At 43.5% G+C, this 23939-nt stretch overlaps 2 long non-coding RNA genes and 1 other non-coding gene across 3 annotated transcripts in view; 2 read left to right on the top strand and 1 right to left on the bottom strand.

Moving 5' to 3' along the window:
- LOC123328087 overlaps positions 1-23939 on the top strand; it is a 126635-nt gene that overhangs the window by 26262 nt on the left and 76434 nt on the right. The window lies entirely within an intron of this gene.
- TRNAC-ACA lies at positions 3669-3740 on the bottom strand. Its single transcript has one exon. It is a non-coding gene; the product is annotated as a tRNA-Cys (tRNA).
- Positions 17785-23926, top strand: LOC123328088. The gene is made up of 2 exons (XR_006542851.2): positions 17785-18931; positions 19119-23926. It is a non-coding gene; the product is annotated as an uncharacterized LOC123328088 (long non-coding RNA).

Here is a 23939-nt window from a genome sequence, read left to right as displayed (position 1 = left end):
TACAGCACCCACTGTATACATACACACAAACACAGATGGCAACCCGCATTAGCATATTACATTCTCTGAGAAGTTCTGCAAGAGGAAACTATTGAACTTTGCTTAATTGTATTTTCCTGAAATTAATCTCAGAATCCTTCCTCCCTCTTCTCACAAGAAACCTTGACTCCTGATGACTTAGTGCTCCTTGAAAGGTACTTTGTGAATGACTGCTCCAGGAGATTTCCCCCCATGGAGTTAACTATTATATAGGATAACCATGAGATGCCCCCACATTTATGGGTGGAAGATACACACCATCATTAAAGCAATCAACAAATGAGAAACAATACCTCCAAACTATGTAGAGAACGTTGAGGATTATGGAGGGTACTGAAAACTTCCTTCTAGAGTCATATACATATAAAGCCAGATTTGGCCACAGGCAGTCACTGTACCGATGTTTTGTACTCATGTAGGTAGAGGGGTCCTGTTGGCATCAAAGATGGTCATCTTCTGCAAACTGGGTCAGGAACCCAAAGAGAGGAGCTTCCCCCACTGGCACACTATCAACAGCTGTGGAGTTGACAGCACTATGCTTTCTTCATTCCTGGCCCAGAGAGCCAGAGGCAACTCCCTATCAGCTCATACTCTGCTCAGCTTATTTCATGAGAATCAGAGAGGAATATATTTCAGCATTTCAAGAATATTCAGTAGGGCATCTTACTTACTTCAGAGTGCTTACTCTGAAAAGTAAAAGGTTTTATTTTCATAAGGAACCTTTACCATTTGCTGTCAGGCTGCCAGACCATAATTCTGTATAAGCTTTCCTTAAGGTCTGATGGACAATTGTTCAGTTTAATTGACAGGGGCCACTTATTGCTGAAGTGAGAATAAAAGGTCTACAGTGTCTAGTCAGTTTTTATATTTTGAATAAAACCATGAGTTGCACAGAGTGACTTCTTTTTAAAAAATAAAATATTTTGACAACACCTAGATAAGCCTTTTAGTAGTAAGTTACCTATTTATTAAGGTACAGAGAAATGAAAGAACTTGCTAAAAATAAGTATATTGATTCAGTTTACTCAACATTTGAATACAGGCAAAGTATTTTGCTGGGCACTTGGCCTATGTGCTCCATAAGCAGGAAGAAAATATAGGATACCTTCATTCTTCCAAGATAATTTCTACTCACTGAGGGTCTTATTTGATGGGTTTTTGCAGGCTGAACACACAACGGAATCAACCTTTCTTCTCAAACACATAGAAATAATCAGGCTGGAAAATGGTAAATAGCACTAAACTAGTACTCTTGCCTGGAAAATCCCATGGACGGAGGAGCCTGTTAGGCTGCAGTCCATGGGGTCGCTAAGAGTCGGGCACGACTGAGCATCTTCACTTTCACTTTTCACTTTCATGCATTGGAGAAGGAAATGGCAACCCACTGCAGTGTTCTTGCCTGGAGAATCCCAGGGATGGGGGAGCCTCAAGGGCTGCCGTCTATGGGGTCACACAGAGTCGGACACGACTGAAGCGACTTAGCAGCAGCAGCAGCAGGCCGGTTTCATAGAAATTTTAACATGTGAAAGGACAACATCTATTCAGAAATTAGTTTATAATAAAATAAAAAATTTTTTCTTTATCTCTAATGTTGACTTGACATTTTCACCAGCCTCTTCTAGCCTTCTTAGTCTGGTGTTTTGAATTGAAACATCAGAGACTATACTTTGAAATGCATACACAGTTCAAGAAACTGCATGGCTGATAGAATATTCCTGCCCTATCAGAAGTGGAGACAGGAGATTCCTTAGCCCTTTGGTTTGAGATCATTTCTAGAGAGTTGGCCATTTCCAGAGACTCAGGTTTTGGGTGCTGGGATCCAGATGCTGTCTCTCAATTATTAGAGGGTGGGTTGTGATGGGTAATTTTATGTGTCAATTTGGTGAGGCCACAATACCTAGATATTTGATCAAATATTAATCTAGGCATTTCTGTGAAGGTTTTTTTAAAAGATGAGATTAACATTTAAATTGGTAGATTTCGACTGTTGTTGTTCAGTCACTAAGTCATGTCTGACTCTTTGCCACCCAGTGGCTGCAGCACTCCAGGCTTCCCTGCCTTTCACTATCTCCCAGAGTTTGCTCAAACTCATGTCCATTGAGTCTGTGAGGCCACCTAACCACCTCATCCTCTGTCGCCCCCTTCTCCTCATGCCAACAATCTTTCCCAGCATCAGGGTCTTTTCCAAAGAGTTGGCTTTTCGCATTAGCTGGCCAAAGTGTTAGAGCTTCTGCTTCAGCCTCAGTCCTTCTGATGAATATTCAGGGTTGATTTCCTTTAGGATTGACTGGTTGATCTCCTTGCTGTTCAAGGGACTCTCAAGAGTCTTCTCTAGCACCACAATTCGAAGGCATCAATTCTTTGGTCCTCAGCCTTCTTTTTAGTCCAGCTCTCACATCTGTACATGACCAAACACAGACCACATCTGTACAAGTAATAAATGTTGGAGAGGATGTGGAGAAGAGGAAACCCTCCTACACTGTTGGTAGGAATGTAAATCAGTGCAGCCATTATAGAAAACAGTATGGAGATTCCTCAAAAAATTAAAAATAGAGTTACCAACAATCCCACTCCTGGACATATATCTGGAAAAGAAGAAGACTCTAGTTTGAAAAGATACCTGCACCCCAGTTTTCACAGCAGCACTGTGTACAATAGCCAAGACATGGAAACAACCCAAGTGCCCATTAACAGATGATTGGATTAAGAAGATATGCTATTCATGCATAATAGAATATTAGCAAGTCATAAAAAGAATGAAATACTGCCATTTTTAGCAACATGATACACCTAGAGAGTATTATACTTAGTGAAGTCAGACAGAGGAAGACAGATATTATATATATCACTTATATGTGGAATCTAAAAAATAATACAAATGAATCTATATACAAAATAGAAATAGACTCAAAAACACAGAAAACAAATTTATGGTTGCCAAAGGGGGAAGGGATGGGGAAGAGATAAATTAGGAGTATGAGATTAACAAATCTTCCCTGGGCTTCCCTGGTGGCTCAGTTGGTAAATAATCTGCCTGCAATGCGGGAAACCTGGGTTCGATCCCTGGGTTGGGAAGATCCCCTGGAGGAGGGCATGGCAATGCACTCCAGTATTCTTGCCTGGAGAATCCCCATGGACAGGTGGACTACAGTCCATGGGGTCACAAAGAATTGGACAAGACTGAACAACTAGGCACATACATAAAATTCTTTGGTGCTCTGCCTTCTTTATGTTCCAGCTCTCACAATGTAGGTGAGGATGGCGTCTGAGGATGGATGACTAGATGGCATCACCGATGCAATGAACATGAACTTGGACGAACTCGGGGATGTAGTGAGGGACAGGGAGGCCTGGCGTGCTGCAGTCCCTGTGGTCACAAAGAGTCGGACATGACTGGTCAACTGAATAAAAACAACAATACATAAAATAGAGAAGTAACAAGGACTTGCTATATAGCACAGGGAATTATATTCAATATCTTCTAATAACCTATAGAAAGAAAGTGAAGTTGCTCAGTCGTGTCCAACTCTTTGCGACCCCATAGACTGTAGCCTACCAGTTTCCTCTGTCCATGGGATCTTCCAGGCAATAGTACTGGAGTGGATTGCCATTTCCTTTTCCAGGGGATCTTCCCAACCCAGGGCTCGAACCTGGGTCTCCTGCATTGTAGACAGATGCTTTACCATCTGAGCCACCAGGGAAGTCTCTAATAACCTATAATGGAAAATAATCTGAAAAAAAAAAAAAAAGCTGAATTACTTTGCTGTACACCAGAAACTAACATGTTGTAAATCAATTATACATCAATTAAAAAACCCAAAGAAAACAAAAATAATATATTTTCGTTCTTTCTTACACTGCTTCCTCTTTCTGATGTGTATATAGGATTATTTAGACTCTAATTTCACATACCTTGTTCTATAATCAACGTTTGAGGCTGCCCATTTTATTTAAATATTGCTTCCCTTAACTTATTACAATTATTCTCAGTGATTCTGGTTAGATGCTTTTTTAACTTTGAGAGGATAAACTTCTCTTGCTGTAATACACTGAAGAAATCTTCCTGAGGTTAAATGAGCCCTTTCCATGCTTCTCTCCCTGGAGCAGACTTCCACTGCCCTTTAACATATTCCTTCCTTTGAGCTGAGGCATGCTTCTCTGTGTCCTTAAATCCTCTTATACTCCAGGAGCCCATGGTATGATAGAGGTGAGGTAGCTTAAAACACAGGACCCTCCAAACAGAATAGCTGTTACCACCCAGCACATTAATTCCTGTTAGAGTTGCAATGTATGAGTCCTGCTTGCTCTGGGCAGGCAGAGCTCTCACTGTCAGGAGGCAAAAATAGTCAGCAAAGAGCTAATGGAGTTTGACACTTGAGAAAGGTCAGAAAGAGTCAAGAGTCAGAAAGAGAGGCAGTGGCTCCTGATGATGGCTGACGTGGGCACCAAGGAATTAATGGCAAAGTTGGAACCGGAAGGGAGAGCAAGGAGCCAGAAGTAGAGGTAGCAGGGACAGTAAAAAGGTGAGCATAGGCTGGATTTGAGTTCTAAATCCAGGCTGAGAAGACAAGGTAATGAGGCCTGGAGGCATTTATGCTCGTGCCAAGTTGCTTCAGTCGGGCCTGACTGTCTATGACCCACGCACTGTAGCCCGCCAGGCTCCTCTGTCCATGGGATTCTCCAGGCAAGAACACTGGAGTGGGTTGCCGTGCCTTCCTCCAGGGGATCTTCCGGACCCAGAGATCAAAATCGTATCTCTTATGTCTACTGCATTGGCAGGCACATTCTTTATTACTGTGCCACCGGGGAAGCCCCATTTATGCTTATGCTTCCTCAAAGAGCACTGGCTCTTCTGAGTTGATGTGAAGACTCCCATTCTCTGGGGATTAAAGGCTCTGATTGTACTGCAGCCAGGACAGGGACACTCTTCATACCATTAGTGATGTTTCTGATGACACATCTATGTCCTTTTCTAAAGAAGGAATTTGGATGTTCCTGGAGCATTGAATTGAACTGATGTGAGAAAGAGAGAGACAGAGAGAGAGAAGAGGCTGTAAGCTATCTCTGAAATGCATATTTAAAACTTCAGGCATGTATTTATCTGTTTGTCTCCAATCATAACATTCCATTTAGGAAAGGAAGGAGATCTGTTTCATGAGTCAGAATTTTTAGTTTAACCATTTCATTTGTTATTCCTCTCACAGCAGAGGAAGGCAAAGTAAACTGTATAATGGAATAATTATATTTTCTTTGCTTGGGCGGCACCTTTGTTCTTTCTTAATAGCATTAGAACAAATTCAATGAAAACTCCTTGTATGAGTGCAAAGGGTAGCAGCTGTTAAAATAAAGACTAGATCTCTGCTTGTGGGAAAGAGGCTGTACCATCCACAGATAAGAGAGATACAGATCTAGAGAAAATGATTTTTGAAGCTTCTTTAAAGATATTCTTCCAACTTAATCTATAATTATAGCATTCCCCACTTATTTTGCTGGTGCTCCATCATTCTGTCCCCTCTAGAGAAGTATCATATCTTCGATGAGGTATTTAACTCTCTTTTGCCTCCAGAGTTGCTGGGATTCCCACACATGAACCTGCATAATTAGGGGCCCGCAGAACATCTACATTCCTTCCCTCTCTCTCTCAAAAACGCTCATTCATTTTCAGTCTCCCTGAAACATCACACATGTTCTTGCCTTCCCTTCATTCTGCCCAGGCCCCAACACCCTGCCTCAGGGCTACACACTTTCTAGAACTTTCCTGAGACATGGCACCTCTATCAAAATGCCTGTGGCCTGAGTTCTGGTAAACAAGGAAAGGCATGTGAGGACCTGTGGGCGTAAGAAGAGTTTTGTCTTTGTGCTTTTTGTCAGTGGGAAGCCAGGAGGCTGGCCCCTTTTCAACCCCTAGACTTTCTTTTTATGAAGATAATGATGATCCCAGAGTCATATTATTGGCCTCCCTGCAGGCACTCAGAGGCAGCCAGCCTGATGCTTTCACGTTCCTTTGCCTTTCATTTGAAAACAGCATGTCGGGGCACATAGACTTGGTCAAGATAATTTTAAGAGAAGAATTTCTGAATTTAATTAAATAATATTTAATAATAGTATCATTAGCTCATTTGCACAGTGTATTGCAACATGCAGAGTCCTTTCATATGTATTATGCCATGTCATACTTGACATATTGGACCTGTCTTCAAGACCACACAGATATTAGAGCCAATGTTTTCCTCTATTTCCATGGGGAAAGGTGAGAGACACTGAGTATCTGCTCTTGACTCTTGCACTTGCCATCCTATTTTTATGCCTTTCAGTATAGACTAAATCCTTCCTTAATCTAGTGTCCCTCCAAAGCTTCTTGTAATTCTCCTTTTACAGCCTAGCATTTAAGCTGAACATTAGGATTCAGGGCCTTATGCTGGCTAATATCCTTGTAAGAAGGTGTGTTTCTGTTGTGTTAGCAACCTGTGTAGCTCATTCTTACTCTGGACTTGCAGCTAGCAAAATCACAGAATGAAAGGAAAGTACAGGTGGGCTGGCCTACAGGCCATTCTTTCCTCTTCTTTTCTGTAACAGCTTGCATCTCAAACAGTCCCCCAAGAGGATTATTTTACTGAAATTTTGGCATTTGGAAAATATAAATAGATTGTAAAATGGTATGGACAAGAAGAGACGTTTTTGAACTAATATATGACAGAGAAAATGAATGACATTGAAATGGGAATTGGATCCATAAACTCAAACTGAAGAATTACTTTCTTTCTCCACTAAGACTTCAAGATACTAAATGAACTTTGTGCCAATAGCTCCTCAGTGGGCTCTGCTAAGGAGCTAGGAAGCAAAATGATGGACAAAATGTTCATTTTAATAAAAACCTCTTTTTATTACTATAACATACGTACAAAAAAATGTGTGTGCATTGTGTATGTGCGCATAGTTCCTAGCCCTACTCATGGAAAAGCCTTAGAAACAATGACCAAGCCAGTGGCTATGATTATCCTTGAAACCAAGCAGGACCCTATGGGGCCCTCCAGGTACAAAAGTCTTTCTGTGTCCACCGTATCATGTTTTTAGGAAAAAGGCTTCGGCCTCCTATACCTTCCCTGAGTTCTGAAGGGCAGGTTCAACAGTTACTAATTAGGAGAGAGAGGGAATGCAGAAATAACAGTGGAGGAGTCAAGAAACAAAAGTGCAAGTGAAGCAGGGTCCTGGCTCTTCCTCAGAGGATATATGTAACAATACATCTGTGAGTTCTTCTGCAGTAACTAAGCCCCTCCCCAACCCCTCTCCCTCAGGTGGAGGATGGTAACTTCAGCCTAAGCACAAGATTCCTGGACCACTGCCCTATCAACCAATCAGAGGAAGGTCACAGGTCCTGCAGCCCTCCCTCAAAATTTAGGCTATAAAAACTCTTCCCTGAAAACCATCAGAGAGTTCAGGCTTTTGAGCATGAGCCACCCGTTTTCCTTGCTTGACCCTTCGATAAACCCTTTTCTGCTCCAAACTCTGACATTTCAGTTTGCTTCACTGTGTAAAGCCACGTGTGTTGGGCACACAGACTTGGATTCTGTGACATCCTTAGTGCCCAGACTTGTAGTCTTGAAATATCATTTCCACTAAAGGAATCTAGACAAATGTCTGTTTCTGGGTTTGGGATAGAAAATGTAGGAGATGCATCTGGAACATCTAGTCATACTAGATAGCCATGGAGCTGTCATGTATCACCAGGGCCATGTCAGAAACACCCCAGAGCCAACTTGAAAAGGTTTCTATTAGCCAAAGGGCAAAAATATGAGCTTTAAAAAGAATAATTATAATTACTTGAAGTCCATCAAATAAGTTGAAAGCTCTGACCTCATAATGATATTTTTAAAAATTGACCTCTTTCAGAGGATGATGGGGAACTAGTTTTTGTGAACATTGGTCGATGAAGAGAAAGAGTAATTTATTCTGTTTTTCCTATATGAATGGTATCATGGGGTACCCAAATAGTAGGTGAGGGAAAATGTGTATACATTTATTTATTTATTTGGTTGTGCTACGTCTTAGTTGCAGCATGGGAACTCTCACTTGTAGCATGTGGGATCTGGTTCCCTGACCAGGTTTTCAAACCTGGGTCCACTGCATTGGGAGCACAGAGCCTTAGCCACTGGACCACCAGGGAAGATCCAGAAAATTCATATTTATAAAAGTGTTCCAATGAGTGGATTAATAAGTAGAAAAGAAATGATAGAACTAGAATATCACCCTTTGCAACCCCCTTTGGATAATTAGGTCTTGGCATTAAGCGCCAACAGCTGCTATCATCACAAAAAGAGAGAAACACACGTACCACATGCTCCTGGTGAAAGAACAAATCAGCACCTACAGTCCTGCCAAGAGATCAGACCTAGGACTGACTAAGTGTCTGGACTCAGCTGTCCATTTGCAGGAACTAGAGAAGACAGAGGAGCATGGTGAACTGCCCTACGACTGTACAGTCAGCAGAGCCCCGATGGTGGGAGTTCTACAGGGCAGATTCCCAAAGAAGTTGTAAGAAAAAGGAAAGAGAGAGAGAGAACCTGTAGAATGTAACAGACTTAAAAGACATTTCAAATTTACAAATGGGTAAAGTGTACTGTTGTACCCAGTACTTAGGTGATCAAACTACAATGAAACACAAATATGGTATGATTATTTTAAAAGTCAGAATAGCAGTTACCCTTGAGGAGGAAGACACATTGACCAGGGTGGAACACATCGAGGGACTTAGGTGGTGGCTGGTGAAAACGCAGTGGTGGCTCTTTCTTGACCTGGATGATGGTTGCTAAGATGTTTACCTTGTTCCAGTTCACTAAACTATCCACCCACTTTGCTTAGTCTTCTGCATCAGTTTTAGAATAGAAAATTTGAAAGAGAAGAAGAAAATAAGAACAGCAATTTTAAAATAATTTACATTTCATGAATGCCATAAAGAACTTTGACAGTCAAGAGCAGTGCGTGTCAGGAAACAGTATAATGGTAAAGAGCGTGGGTGTGGGGGCCATCCTGACAGGGTCCACATCCTAGCTTGGCTGCTTAGCAGCTGGGTGACCCTGGGTGAGTTACTCAGCCTCTTTGAGTCTAGATTTTCTCGTCTGTAAAATGAGTGCTTTATAGTTTATAAATCATGAAGTTTAAATGCAATGGTACATGTGAATGTTTAGAATATTGCCAGGCACATATTAAGAGCTCAGTACCTGTTAGCTATGCTATTTCTTCCTGTTTCTTAAAACTCTCCTTATTTTCCTTAATTTTCCTCACACACTGCAGCACTCTTTTAAAAAACCCGGTGATGTGGGGGTGGGGATGTTGTCCCCCAGCCCTAGTTTGTGCCTCTTTGTCCTTCCACCCCCTTGCCCCCCCCCCCCATTCTGTATTTAAAGACTCCCAAGGAGGAATCTGGAAAGCCAGGGAAGGAGAGAACCCAACTGGGTAGAGTCAGAATCTATTTAATGGTGAGAGAGAAGGGAAAGAGACTTTTCTTATTTGCCCCTGGCTCTTCAGTGTCTAGGATGGTACATCACCCCATAGGCATGTAATAGACTTGAAAAGATGGGTGAGAGAACTTGTAGAACATGATTTAGAAAGAGCTGTTCAAGTTGTTTTTCTTTTCCCCACAAAGAGTCTGAAGTGGTCCATGCTTTATTTCTTCTTTATTTTATCACACTCTAACATTTTCTAATTTACTTACTATGTTTACTTTTTTATTGTCTCTCGTCCCCAGAATGTTAGCTCCAAGAGGGTAGGAGTTTTTATCTGCCTTTTTTTTTATCTTTTCCACTGATGCATCCCAATACCCCAGAGCTATTTTGTGTGTGTGTGTGTGTGTGTGTGTGTATTCATGCATGTGCTTAGTCGTTCAGTTGTGGCCGACTCTTTGCAACCACATGGACTGGAACCCACCAGGCTCCTCTGTCCATGGGATTCTCCAGGCAAGAATACTGGAGTGGGTTGCCATTTCCTCCTCCAGGGAATCTTCCCAACCCAGGGATCGAACCCATGTCTCTTGTGTCTCCTGCATTGCAGAGATTCTTTACCCACTGAGCCATCTGGGAAGCCCCCCTAGAGCCATGCTTAATAAATATTTGTTGTATGAAATCATATCTCCTGGGTCCTTAGCTCAGTGTCACATGCCCTGCTTCCCCATTTCAGTGTTCATGGCTCTGTATGAGTCAATTAGTCTAAATGTTTCTCTTGGCAAAATGTGTATATTGCACTTGTTCTTTCTTCAGAAAGCCACATGTTGACTCCAGCCCTACATCTGCCAACTGTCTTGCTGCTGCCCCTCGGAGTGCCTTCCTGCCCAGAAGATCCATTCATTCTGTCCCCTCTCCCTCTATGTTCTTCCTGTCATTGTTCCCATACCTGGCACCTTCCCATCTATGGGCACAGTGTAGCTGAGTTCATTACAGCAAAGCCTTTCTGGACCAGCCTCTTATGGGTAAATGTCTCTGTCTCCTGCTTGTCCGATCTTTCTGTTTTCCTTCAAAGCACTTACCATGTGTTCTATTGTTGAATACATGGAGAAAGAAATGGCCATTACAGTACATAACAAGATCCAGATATAATAATGGAAGTTTGCGGATGGGGTGCTTCCCTCGTGGTTCAGTGGTAAAGAATCCACCTGCCAATGCAGGAGACACAGGTTGGATCCCTGATCTGAGAAGATCCCACGTGCCATGGAGAAACTAAGCCCATGCACCACAACTACTGAGCCTATGTTATAGAGCCCAGGAGCCACAACTGCTGAGTTCATATGCCACAACCACTGAAGTGTTTTTGCCCTAAAGCCTGTGCTCCAAAACATGAGAAGCCACTGCAATGGGAAGCCAGTGTACCACAACTAGAGAGTAACCCTTGTGTGTGGCAACTAGAGAAAAATCCCACACATCAACGAAGACCCAGCACAGCCAAAAATAAAAAAATAATAATTTTTTAAGAGTTTCAAAATGGTCCACCCACATAAAAAAAAATCTTAAAAAAAAAAAGAATGGACGTGGGAATGTGAGTTGACTTTCACATTGTCTCTGCCATAACTTTCAGGAAGGTACTAGGATGGTTGAGCTTACTAGTTTCTGGTTCTTAGTGGGTGCTTGGTAAATACTTTGTGAATGAATGGATAAACAAGTGGATAATAGATATAGCCTCAGACTTGGAGTTGGGTGGGTGTTTCTACAAGGTGAAGGATCAGAATCTCCTTGAGGAGGTAGAGCAAGGAAATGGGGAATCCAAAGCAGAGGTGCTCACAACCTTAAGGAAACATGTAGTTTTAATATAGTGAGGGGGAACACCCCATGGCTTTATCAGAGATGGACTAGAAGACAGGGCTTAGGAACTAGGGCTGTGGCCAAAGCCAAGGACTAGGACCTGTGGATGGTGAGCAGGAAGTTTGGGCCTAATGGGTGCCCAGTGGGCAGTCCTTAAGACATTGACTCTGACAGGCATTTATGAGGTTCCTGAGAGGACTGATGACCAGGTTCCATCAGAGATGTCAGCACAGCCTGCCCTTGACAGGGTGCTATAGAACATGGGGTGGCCTGTACTTGCAGACAGAGTAGAGCTTAGAAAGGCTTGACTTTGGAGCAAGGTCTTAACTTCTCTGAGACTTGGCTTCATTGTCTATAAATTGAAGATTAAAATACCTACCTTCTGTGGCTGTTTTGAAGATGAAATAATGTGAAATGCCTTATCCAGTTTTGCTCACACCTGGCTATGGGGGGAGTTTTAACAAGGCACACACACCTGGGACTGGCTGTTGGCAATTTTGACTTGGTAATTCTGGAGTATGTTCCAAGCATCTGTGGTTTAGAAAGTGTACAGATGACTGCAAAAGTCAGGCTGACTTGAATAACATTGGATTGGCATAGTAAGGCAACAAGAAATGGTAGTTTCTTCATCCACCTTCTCCTCCACTGCCATCACCTCCAACTCTTTCTCATCTTTTTCTCCTTCCCCCCCCCCCTTTGGTATTAAGTGTAGGCATAAGTGGACTCAGTCATGGGATGTGTGGGGAAGCAGGGGCATGAAAAACAAGTAAAGGCTGACAGCATTCCTGTTGGACATTGACTCTGGCAAATGCTGGATGAAAGTTACAAGACTAAGGTCCTGCCGCTAATTAGTCAGCTTTAAATGTCTGGAACAGTGAAAGTGAAGGTATGAAAGATGGTACTGCCAGTACTTTGTCTGCAGGAAATAACTCTTACACATGCTTTTCCAGGTTTTGAATATTTAAGAAGAATGATTTTCTGCTAGAGAGCTTTAGACGTTGCCAAATAAAGCAGACCCATTTTAAGATAAATGTTGTAGAGTGGTTTAATTTACCTGTGCAATGAAAATTTACCGAGTGCCTATGAGGTACATGACATGGTCTAAGGACCATGGAGATATGATTTCATTCAACAAATATTTATTGAGCGTAGCTCTACAGTGTTGGGATGTATGAGTGAAAAAAGATTAAAAAAAGCAGATAAAAAATCCCTACCCTCTTGGATTCTAATAGAGAGAGGCAATAAAAAACTAAACATAGTAGGCAAATTATAAAATGTTAGGATGTGATATAATGTTAAAGAGTATTTTATAAAAGATAGCTCACAGCAGTCCCCAGCCTTTTTGGCACCAGGGACTGATTTCAGGGAAGACAATTTTTCCAAGGACCAAGGGTTAGGGGGCTGGGTGATGATTTGGGGATTATTCAAGCACATAACATTCATTATGAACTTTATTTCTATTATTATTACATCCGTTCCACCTCAGATCATCAGGCATTAGATCCCAGAGGTCAGGGACCCTTGTTTAAGAAGATTCATTGAGTGAGTACTTGAAGAAGGCACAGAAGTTTTACTATGGGGGTACCTGGAGTAAAAATATTCCAAGCAGAAGGACCAGTTAGTGCCAAGGTCTTGAGGCTACCAGAGTATGTCTGAGGAACAGCAAAGAAAACAGGATCGTCTCTGTGAAGTGAGAGAAGTTGGGTAATGGGGGATGAGTTTGAAGAGAAAATGGCCAGATAATGTCAGATCTTTGGAGAAGGAAATGGCAACCCACTCCAGTGTTCTTGCCTGGAGAATCCCAGGGACAGGGGAGCCTGGTGAGATGCTGTCTATGGGGTTGCACAGAGTCGGACATGACTGAAGTGACTTAGCAGCAGCAATGTCAGACCTTGAAGGAAATTTCAGGACTTTGGCATTTACATTAAGTGAGATAAAACAACACTGAGGGGTTAGGAACCAGGGGAGGGAGGAGGCTTGGACTTGTACTATAACAGGATCACTCTGTAGCAGCATTGAGAATAGATTGTAGGAAGCCAGGGCTACAAAAGAGGAGACAGTGAGGAGGTTCCTGCAGGAATTAGGGAAGGCTCTCAGAGGGTTGGACTAAGACAGTGGCAGTGGAACTGGTGAGAAGCAGATATATTTTGGGGAAAAATTCAGCAAAATTTCCTGACAGGTTGAAGTGGGTATAAGAGAAAGAGTGAAATTGCTGACACTACATGTTTTGTTTTGGTTTTTTTCGGTTTTGCCTAAGCAAAAGGACAGAGTTGCTTTTAAGCGGGGGACCATGGGTGAAGACATCTGGGGAAAAAAATACTTAAAAAGTCGGCTTTTGGTCATTGGCTTCTGACCCTCAAGTGGAGGACACTGGATTGTGTGTCCATGGATAAGACATGGATTGACCTAAGGGTCTGGAATTAGGAGAAGCATCTGGGATGAAGGGCACATGTGAGATCCATCAAGGAAGAGATGGTGCTGAAGGCCGAGGACTGTGTGAGCTCATCGGCTGTGCAGATGGAGAGCAGGAGAAGTGCAAGGCCTGAGTCCCAGGCTCCCCAAGATGTCTGGAGGAACCAGCAAAGGAGGCTGATGAGGAACCTTCAGCAAAGTGAAAGGGAAATCAGGAGAGTGTGGTGCCCCAGAAGCCCAGGGAAGCGAGCAGGGAGGGAAGAGGGTGAGAGAAACCACACCAAACATTGCTAGAAGGTCAGGTTGCTGCTGCTACTGCTGCTAAGTCACTTCAGTCGTGTCCGACTCTGTGCGACCCCATAGACGGCAGCCCACCAGGCTCCCCCATCCCTGGGATTCTCCAGGCAAGAACACTGGAGTGGGTTGCCATTTCCTTCTCCAAGCATGAAAGTGAAAAGTGAAAGTGAAGTCACTCAGTCGTGTCCGACTCTTAGAGACCCCATGGACTGCAGCCTACCAGGCTTCTCCATCCATGGGATTTTCCAGGCAAGAGTACTGGAGTGGGGTGCCATTGCCTTCTCCGAGAAGGTCAGGTTCAGTTCAGTTCAGCCGCTCAGTCATGTCCGACTCTCTGCGACCCCATGAATCGCAGCACGCCAGGCCTCCCTGTCCATCACCAACTCCCAGAGTTCACTCAGACTCATGTCCATCGAGTCAGTGATGCTATCCAGCCATCTCATCCTCTGTCGTCCCCTTCTCCTCCTACCCCCAATGCCTCCCAGCATCAGAGTCTTTTCCAATGAGTCAACCCTTCGCATGAGGTGGCCAAAGTACTGGAGTTTCAGCCTTAGCATTATTCCTTCCAAAGAAATCCCAGGGCTGATCTCCTTCAGAATGAACTGGTTGGATCTCTTTGCAGTCCAAGGGACTCTCAAGAGTCTTCTCCAACACCACAGTTCAAAAGCATCAATTCTTTGGTGCTCAGCCTTCTTCACAGTCCAACTCTCACATCCATACATGACCACAGGAAAAACCATAGCCTTGACTAGATGGACCTTTGCTGGCAAAGTAATGTCTCTGCTTCTGAATATGCTATCTAGGTTGGTCATAACTTTCCTTCCAAGGAGTAAGCGTCTTTTAATTTCATGGCTGCAGTCACAGAGGGCTTATAACAGACTGCCCTACTGTGCATTAGCAGCCTGCCCTGCTGTGTGCCATTATGCCACACCCTGTTACTAGCCAACAGGTCCCACTCAGACATTGGTTAACACTGCAGTGGGCCCCACCCACAAGCAACCAACTGTCAATGAGCAACCGTTAGTGGTCCTGCTCGGCCATTGGTTGGTGCTGCAGTGGGCCCCGCCCACAAGCAACAACTGTCAAAAAGCCACTGTTAAGTGAGGGGATTTAGTCAGTGGTTGGTGGAGTGGTGGTCCTCAGGTGGAGAGTGAGGTAAGAAGCAGATCCTGACCTTCTCACTGGGGCCCTCCTTGGGCCAACAGGTGAGCTGGGGGTGGGTGTGGCATGTCCAGGGAAGAGTCTGGGGGCTGTGTCCTGCAGGACTCCAGAGCCCTCACCAAGGCCACCCACTGGCCAGGCCCAGGCTTTGAGGTAGCCGTAAACCTCTCCTCCATCCCTGCCCCTGTGACCTAATAGCAGCGGCCACCTGTATAAAGTGCAGTCTGTGGCATCTGACCCCGAGGAAGCCGCCAACTGAGATATGCCTCCTCTTAGCCTGGTCCAGGACCCTGGAAGGTGAAAGTTGTGCCTGAGGACTTTTCCCTTTCTTGTCAGGACAGAGAATAACGTTCATTTGGTAGAGGTTTACAGGAACATGGATACCTGATCGTGACCTGACCTCAAGAACAAAGGATCTGACACCAAGAAGTTTGCCACAACTAACCACGCCCCTCCCTCACCTTTCCTATAAGAGGGCTTTTCTGAAAGTTTTTGGGGAGTTTGGGGTTTTTAAGGGATGAGCCACTCACCCCTCTGCATGGCCCTGAGATAAAACTTTTTCTGCTACAAACTCTGACGTTTTGGTATCTTTTGGCCTTGCTGAGCATCAGGCACTTGCATTTCGATAACAGGTTGAGAAGTGACTGGTAAGTCAAGGAGAGGCTATCTGTTACTCTGACAAGAGTGTGTGGTGTAGGGGTTAAGAGCCAGTATGGATGAGTTTAAGAGAGGAGTGAAAGTGAAAGTCGCTCCATTGTCCGACTCTTTGCGACCCCATGGACTATACAGTCCATGGGATTCTCCAGGCAAGAATGCTAGAGTGGGTAGCCTTTCCCTTCTCCGGGGGATCTTCCCAACCCAGGAATCAAACCCAGGTCTCCTATGTTGCAGGCAGAGTCATTACCAGCTGAGCCACAAGGAAGCCCTTAAAAGAGGAGGGGAGGGGAGGAATTGGAAACAGAGTAGAGGGAAGGGAAGCAGTTAGTAGGGGATGGTGAACAAAAGAGGATTTTTGGTTTGTTTTTGTTTTTTAAATGGGAGTGATTGTAGCATTTTTATGTGATGATGAGTATAATTGAATAAGAGGAGGAATTCTTGGTACTGGAGAGAGAGGAGTGGTGGAGCCATATTCTTGAATAGGTGGGAAGGGATGGATCTAGGGCAGGAGTCCCCAGCCTCCAGGATCTAATGCCTGATGATCTGAGATGGAGCTGATGTAATAATAAAAAGTACACTAATAATAAAAAGTACACAATCAATGCAGTGTGCTTGAATCATCACCAAACCTCCTCTCTCCAATCCCCTGAACCTCATCTGTGGAAAAATTGTCTTCCGTGAAACTGGTCCCTGGTGCCAAAAAGGCTGGGGACCGCTGATCTAGAATATGGGGGGCAGGGTGAGGGGTGGCATTAGATGGGTGACAATGGTCTTGGGGTGGGAGTATGCAGGACACATATTGTTGTCAGAGGGTAGGTAGTGGACTGAGTCAGTGGATTTCTTTTCTGCTGGCTTAAACGTTCTCAGTGAAACAGGAAGCAAAACCATCACCTGAAAGTGGCGGAGAAGACATCAAGATGATGGAGAAGATATCAAAGGCATGAGGAGAGTGGATAAGGTATTACTTGGTTGTCTCAGAGAGTACGAAACACACACAGTTGCCTTGCAGGGGAAGGAGCTCGCTGATGTTCATCACCAGGAAGTTGAAATGGGATCCGTGAGTGTGGTTGTGAGTTCTCCCCCAGCGTGTTTAGTTGTCCAACTGTAGGCAGTTTGCTGTCTTTAACCAGGGTTGCAGTTTTGCCAAGGACAAAGCTAGAGGGGCAAGGAGTCATGATGACTGGCCAGGCGATTTCAATGGGCAAAAAAGAGAATAGGGTGAGGGACAGCAAAAGATAGTAGGATCAATGGATCAGTGCTCCCAGTGACTGAAGGCTTGTAGTTGAGGCACAAGGTGAACTGGAAAGCTAAGAGGTAAGGGGTCCAACACTGGGATGGGTGAAAATGAGAATGTGGATGGTGTGGTCATTGTTCACCACCAAACATGGCTGGACTACACTTTTTTATTTCTCTTTAGAGTTAATATGGCCAGTGACTGGTTATGGAAAATGAAATGTGAGTGGAAGGGTTCCCTGTTTCTAGGCCTGACCCATAAGAAATTATCTTCTGCAATCCTATATCCTCCCTCTTTTCTGTCTACCAGCTGTCTGCAGAGAATACAGCAAAAGAATGTCAGACCTGGGAAAGGACTGCACCTCAAGTCAAAGGGTCCCTGAATCACCACATGGAAGGCTCTCCACCCAACCTCAATATGTGATATGCCTTGAGTTAGAAATAAGCTCAGACCATGCCTATTTTGTTAGATTTTGTGATATTTATGGGAGAAGGCAATGGCACCCCACTCCAGTACTCTTGCCTGGAAAATCCCATAGACGGAGGAGCCTGGTGCGCTGCAGTCCATGGGGTCACTAGGAGTTGGACATGACTGAGAGACTTCATTTTAACTTTTTACTTTCATGCATTGGAGAAGAAATGGAAACCCACTCCAGTGTTCTTGCCTGGAGAATCCCAGGGACGGGGGAGCCTGGTGGGCTGCTGTCTATGGGGTCGCACAGAGTCGGACATGACTGAAGCGACTTGGCAGCAGCAGCAGTGATATTTATAAAGCATTGATCCTATCCTGGCTAAATCAGAGATGCTGAAATCATATTGATCCAGGAGGGTTTGTTCATAGGGGTGAGTGGTTGAGGGAGATGTCAAACACAGTTATTGGAGGAGAGGCTTCAAGTGCCTAAGAGAACATGCTGGATGTTCCATTTATGTCCACACTTATCTGTGCATGAAATCAGCAAGAAAAGGAGAAACAGTGCAGGAGAGAGTGATCGTGAGCCAGAAGCTAAAGGAATCCGAAATGAGCAGGTGCAGTCGGGGAGTGGTAGCAATTGATGGGTGACTACTTGAGAGAAAAGCTCAGGGTTTTAGCAAGGGAGAATGGTATGGAGGCAGTTGTGCTGTCAAAGAGGACATGCACTCCATCTCCAGGCCCAGAAGAAGAAGGGCAAACATTGCTGCCATCTGGGAGGGTGGCAGGGGAGCAGTGCTCTTGGGAAGGGCCCCAGGTGGAAGAAACATTCAGAGAAGAGGCTGAGGATATAAGAGAATTGCTGAAGGAGGACTGTGAATCCAGAGGGCACAATGCACCCTGGAGGGGTCTTGTGGTTTGAGGATCTTGTGATTGGAAGGTGGATATCGCATGAGGGAGGTGAAAAGCCTGATGGGAAGTCAAGAATAAGAGAAGTGGGGTGACCTGGGAGCCTGGACTTCTTGTGGCCAGTGATACAGACAAGTCTAAAAAGCAAGGTGCAATTAGTCCTAGGGGACACCCTGGACTGAGTTTTGAGTCCTGTCAGCAGATGCAAGGGGGTCTGGAGAAACATGGGATTAGTCCCACTCAGAGCCCCTTCTCCAACCCACAGGCTCCTTCTTCAGCCCTGAGGATGGGAAGAAAGATGGTTCAGTGGAGTAGGTCTAAGAGATGTGATAAAGACACTGTCCCACTCTCAGGATGCTCACCTTTAGAGAGAGAGGAAATAGGTGCTCATGCAACGATGCTTCAGTGGACAAACCAGAGCAGAGGTCACTGAACAGTTTGCTCTGTGCACATTATAGAAAGCAGAGTAAGCATGCTGTCGACCTTTCTGCGTGTGGCTGGGCAGCTGTGCATGAGCCCCACCCAGGTGAGTTTTAGATAATTCCCTAAGCCCTGTTGCTCACCTGGACTGGACACTTGATAGAAATGCAGGAATTACCTCCTAGCTACCCCCTAGCTATACTGAATCAGTATCTGCATATGAACCAGATACCCAGATGATTCATAGGCTCAGTCAAGTCTAGAAGCACTGTGAATGCATTTCTTGTTCCTAGCAGGGACAAAGCAGGTGCTTCCAAGAAGAAAAGGCCGGTGTCAGAAGCAGCCCCAGGAAAGATTACGTATTACTCATCAACCTTAAAATTTCAAGTTCAGTGCTTTTTTTTTTTTTTTTTTGAGCCCTGGCAATGTGTTGGATTCATGTGAACTTCATTAAAAAATAAAACAAACAGAGTTCTAACTTGTCTGACTCAAAAAACATTTCATTGTTTCTTTAGGGAGAAATAGATTAGAAAAGACAAAGTTGATTATGCAGAATAAGGAAAAAACAACTCTGAACTTTTAACCTGCATGAGTTGTCATTAGAATCTTGGAATCATGGAATTCCAGAATGTAGAGCAGTAGTTCTCCATGTTATCTGTATGTTAGTGTCACCTTGGGAGCTTTCAAAAAGTGAAAACCAACCAAACAAAACGTCCCAATGCTGAGCCCCAACCCCAGATATTCTGATTGAACTGCTCAGGTGTGAGAGCCTGGAGTCTGGGAGTATTTAAGAGCTCTGAGTAATCCTAATGCAGCAAGAGTTGAGCCTTACTGGTAGAAATAGAATGCAAGGCACATGTGCAATTTTAAATGATCGAGTGGCCAAATTAAAAAGATAGAAACAAAGTATAATTTTAGTAATATGTCTTACTTAACCCAATATGTCCAATATATTCTTTTAACATGTAATCAGTATAAAACACTAATAATGAGGTAGTTTGTATTTCTTGGTAAAGCTTCTGAGTCTGTTGTGTGTTTGCATTTATAGTACGTCTCAGTTCAGATTAGCTGCATTTTAAGAATTCAGTACTAGAGACCTGTGACTAATGGCTCTCATGTTGGACAGTGCAGCTTCAAGGAAAGACAGTAGTGCCCAACCATGAAAGCTAGATTTACATCTCCGGAAAACAAAATGAGTACCCATTTAACATAGATGTGATGGTTCAGGAGACCATGAGGTATAATTCTGTATTATTTCCTGTTTGTCAACAGCCTCTTAAGGATCATTGCCGAAGTCACTGAGGAGGCAGAATTTAGAAACTTTGCAAAGTTTCTTCCATAAAGGGAAATGTTGTCTGGGATTTAAATGATATATACCAATCCTTCCGTGATTCTATATTAAGGTTCACAAATGAATATTGTGCTGAGTTTCTCTGCAGCTATGATACTGGGAAATACCGAGCTTCTACTGATTTTGATCTCAAAAAAAAAAAAAAAAAAAAAAAAATGCAGTCATTGACTACATTTTATTTTCCTCTCCTGGAATCAACCAGTGTTAAGGACAAGCATCTTTCGGGATTTTCATATCTGCATAGCTGAGTCAGTGTTGGAATCAGGGATGTGGAATGATAAAATTGTGAGGCTTGGCATTCCTGGCCCTATCCTCCTCCTCAGAAAAGAAATCTTACACACTGCCATACCAGCTGTTGAATACAATAAATATCTTCCCAGTGTTAGCATTAGATTGGATTCCTAGGGTCTGATTTTTACCATGGGATTGTTTTTCCCTACAGAAATTAGAGAAATCACTTAGCCTTTGGCATATGTTCAACTGTAACCAGATCATGTAGGTCTTCTGCGCCTGAGGCAAGTTAAGCAGAAAGCGTTAGTGACGTGTGCTGAGAACTAGGTTAAACGCATTTCTCAGGACAAATCACAATAGTTTCCTGATGCTGACAGGGTAGAATAGAGACACTCAGGAAGGTTGGTCATTCCCCCATCCCCTATCTGTCCAAGTGCTTCTGTTCATATTAAAGCCCCTTTTCACTTTTCACCAAAGTATCTTTGCTTCCATCATAGATACTTCCTTCCCAAAGCTGACAATGGTTTTAAAAAAGAAGACACCCCAGATGGACAAAATTGATCTTTGGCCCATGTAGCCTCTCTTTTGTGCCCTTCCCTCACCTTTGCCAGGAATATTCCCTTCTCTTCTGAAGATCTTGGAGATTGTGTCTGCTGTCAAAACCCTTCTCAGCAGAGAGTTGTGAACTTATTCATACCATAGAGTAGCCTGTTAACAATAAGGCATACATGACACATAGCTTCTCTCTCTCTCATAGCTTCTCTCTCTCTCATAGCTTCTTTCTCTCTCATAGCTTCTCTTTATTCCCAAAGTAATAAAGGACTACCTGAAGAATATCAGGCATTGGCTAGGTAGTTGGAGATTTTTAAAAGATGGGTAGAAGATTAGAACTAATGGCCCCTGAAATAGCACTGTGTCTATCACACGTCTATCAAGAACTTAGGAAAGGATGAAATTGAGAGTCTTCAAGGAAGTCTATCTTCCCCGGTGGTGCAGTGGTAAAGAATCCGCCTGCCAGTGCAGGAGACGCAGGAGGTGTGGGTTTGATCCCAGGAAAGATCCCCTGGAGTAGGAAATGGCAACCCACTCCAGTATTCCTGCCTGAAAAAGACAGAGCCTGGCGGGCTACAGTACGTGGGGTTGCAAAGAGTCGGACAGGACTAAGCGACTCAGCAGGAACAAGTATGAACCTGCAATAATGATAGGTTGCCACCAGGGGGCACTTAAGTGCCTTGATTGCGGGGCCAAACTAGCAGACTTAACCATAGAGAATAAGCTGATTTTTACTTTTTAAAACATGTAGAATTTAAATAATATTACCAAAATTAGGTTTAAATATGATTCATATGAGTAAGTTCTCATACAAATCAAAAGCTAAGAAAAAATTTGCTACCTGCCTCACTACCCTTAGGCTGCTTTCATCATTCAGGGTAATCCTGTTTGTAGCCCCGGGTGTCATGACCACAGCCCTGCTGACAGGCACTGATTCCTTATTTGGGAACCATACTCTTTCATTAGGACGAGGGAGAATAGTTAAAAGGATTTTCACAATTTCAACAGCCCAAAAGTATTCTGTACCCCTCTCTTTTCCTGTTCTACTGCTATATGGAATGGGAGGGGCAGTTTTCTGTGTTAAAATGTGGGGATTATTTTGTAAATGTAACTCTGGAGAACAGTCACATGGTTTTTTTTTTTAAAGATGAGGTAATCTTAGCTGATATCTGCAAGGTGTTGTAGGAACTTTTCAGGCCAAATTACTTTAAAATCACGCCTTAAGAAGAGTGTGACAATTGTTAAGACAGAATGCATGTGACTTAATTTATCTGAAACCTTGCCGTGTTCCCCTTGATTAGAGATGAGGCATAAGTGTTTTCTACTATGAATGAGTGTGGGACACACATAGTGAATTAATTTAAATGGATGCTGAAAGATGGTGAAGATGTAAAGAAACCTTAATGTTTTGGTTTAGAAGGTTGCTCTTAATCTGGTTAGGTAGTAGGGAGCCACTGAAGGTTTTTGAGTGAGGAGGATGATATTCTTGGAGTGTACAATTCTTTAGTGGCAAAGAAAGTGAAAAGAAGGAAAAAAAAGCTGAAAGGCTTGGTGAAAGTCTTTAGGACCAGGTAATAGAGCAAATGTGGAGACTAAAGAGGAAGGAGGAATTAAAGATGACTCAGATGTTGAGCACAGGAGAATGATAACACCCTGAAAGAACAGGGAAGCCGGAAGTCGTTGAAGAGAAATTAACTTGACCTTGAACATGTAGAGTCTGAGGATCAAATAACATGTGTGAAGCATATTCTCATGTGAAGCACTATTTTCATATAATAAAACAATACCATTAATTGCACTTGCCACAAGTATTTTAAGGGCTTTGCTGGCAGCCCAGAGGTAAAGGATCAGCCTGCCAATGCAGGAGATGCAAGCAGCACGGGTTTGGTCCCTGGGTCAGGAAGATCCCCTGGAGAAAGAGATGGCAATCCACTTTTGCCTGGAAAATCCCATGGACTGAGGCGCTACAGTCCATGGGGTCACAAAAGAATCTGACACAACTTAGCAACTGAATAACAACAACAAAGTATTTCAGATGGCTCTCCCAGATAGAGGCTGACACTCATTGTCATGAGATGATCTCTAAGTCCAGGAGGAAGAACCTCTGGGCTGAGGGAAATAGATCCTGGGCTTACTCATCAGTTGCGGCGAAGGAGAGAAAGCATGAGAAAGTAGCAAAGGGCACAGAAGTAATGTAATGCTATGCTATGCTAAGTCACTTCAGTCGTGTCCGACTCTGTGTGACCCCATAGACGGCAGCCACCAGACTCCCCCGTCCCTGGGATTCTCCAGGCAAGAACACTGGAGTGGGTGAAGTAATGTAATAGGTTACTCCAAAAAGCACAGCAGCTTGGAGATGATGACTTTCCTGTGGACAAGCACTTGGATTTTCAAGTAGGACTGGCTGAGTTCAAATTTAGATTCCCTAATATAACTAGCAAGATTATCTTGGCAACTTACACTTTGGGTGCCTCCGTTTCCCCATGTGTGTAAATGGGGCAATTAAAAGTATCTGCTCTTTTAGGGTTGGTGTGAGGATTAAGTAAAATCATGCTTGAAAGCACTGAGAACAATGCCTGGAATACAGCAGAAATTCAAAAGCTGTTAATGGTGCCAGAGGCTATAGAGGACTCCAGGCTAATGGGGAGAAGACAAAGACCATTCTTTTCTTTTGGCAAAGGGGAGGTGAGGAATGACATTTTGAAGGAAAGTTTTCTTGGAGTGGTGGTAGGAGAGGACAAAGTTTGTGTTAGAATGTTACATTTCAGCCAAAATGTAGAGTAACAGTAATAGCAACAACAATCGGAAAAATAACAGTTAATTTTTTCAAACTTGCCTTCTGATGGGATTTGTTATAGAATTGTTTTCAGAATTTCTCATGCACATGAATTGAGACTGATAAAAAATAATAATATGTAAAAGTAGATATTCAACATTTATAACACTAGTATGTTTGCTTTCTCTCAGGAAAAAAAAAAAA

Source organism: Bubalus bubalis, chromosome 11 (genome assembly GCF_019923935.1).
Source record: "Bubalus bubalis isolate 160015118507 breed Murrah chromosome 11, NDDB_SH_1, whole genome shotgun sequence".
In the NCBI taxonomy this organism is placed as follows: domain Eukaryota; kingdom Metazoa; phylum Chordata; class Mammalia; order Artiodactyla; family Bovidae; genus Bubalus; species Bubalus bubalis.
Note: the sequence above shows the minus strand (reverse complement) of the source record. Positions and strands in the feature narration are given on the sequence as shown.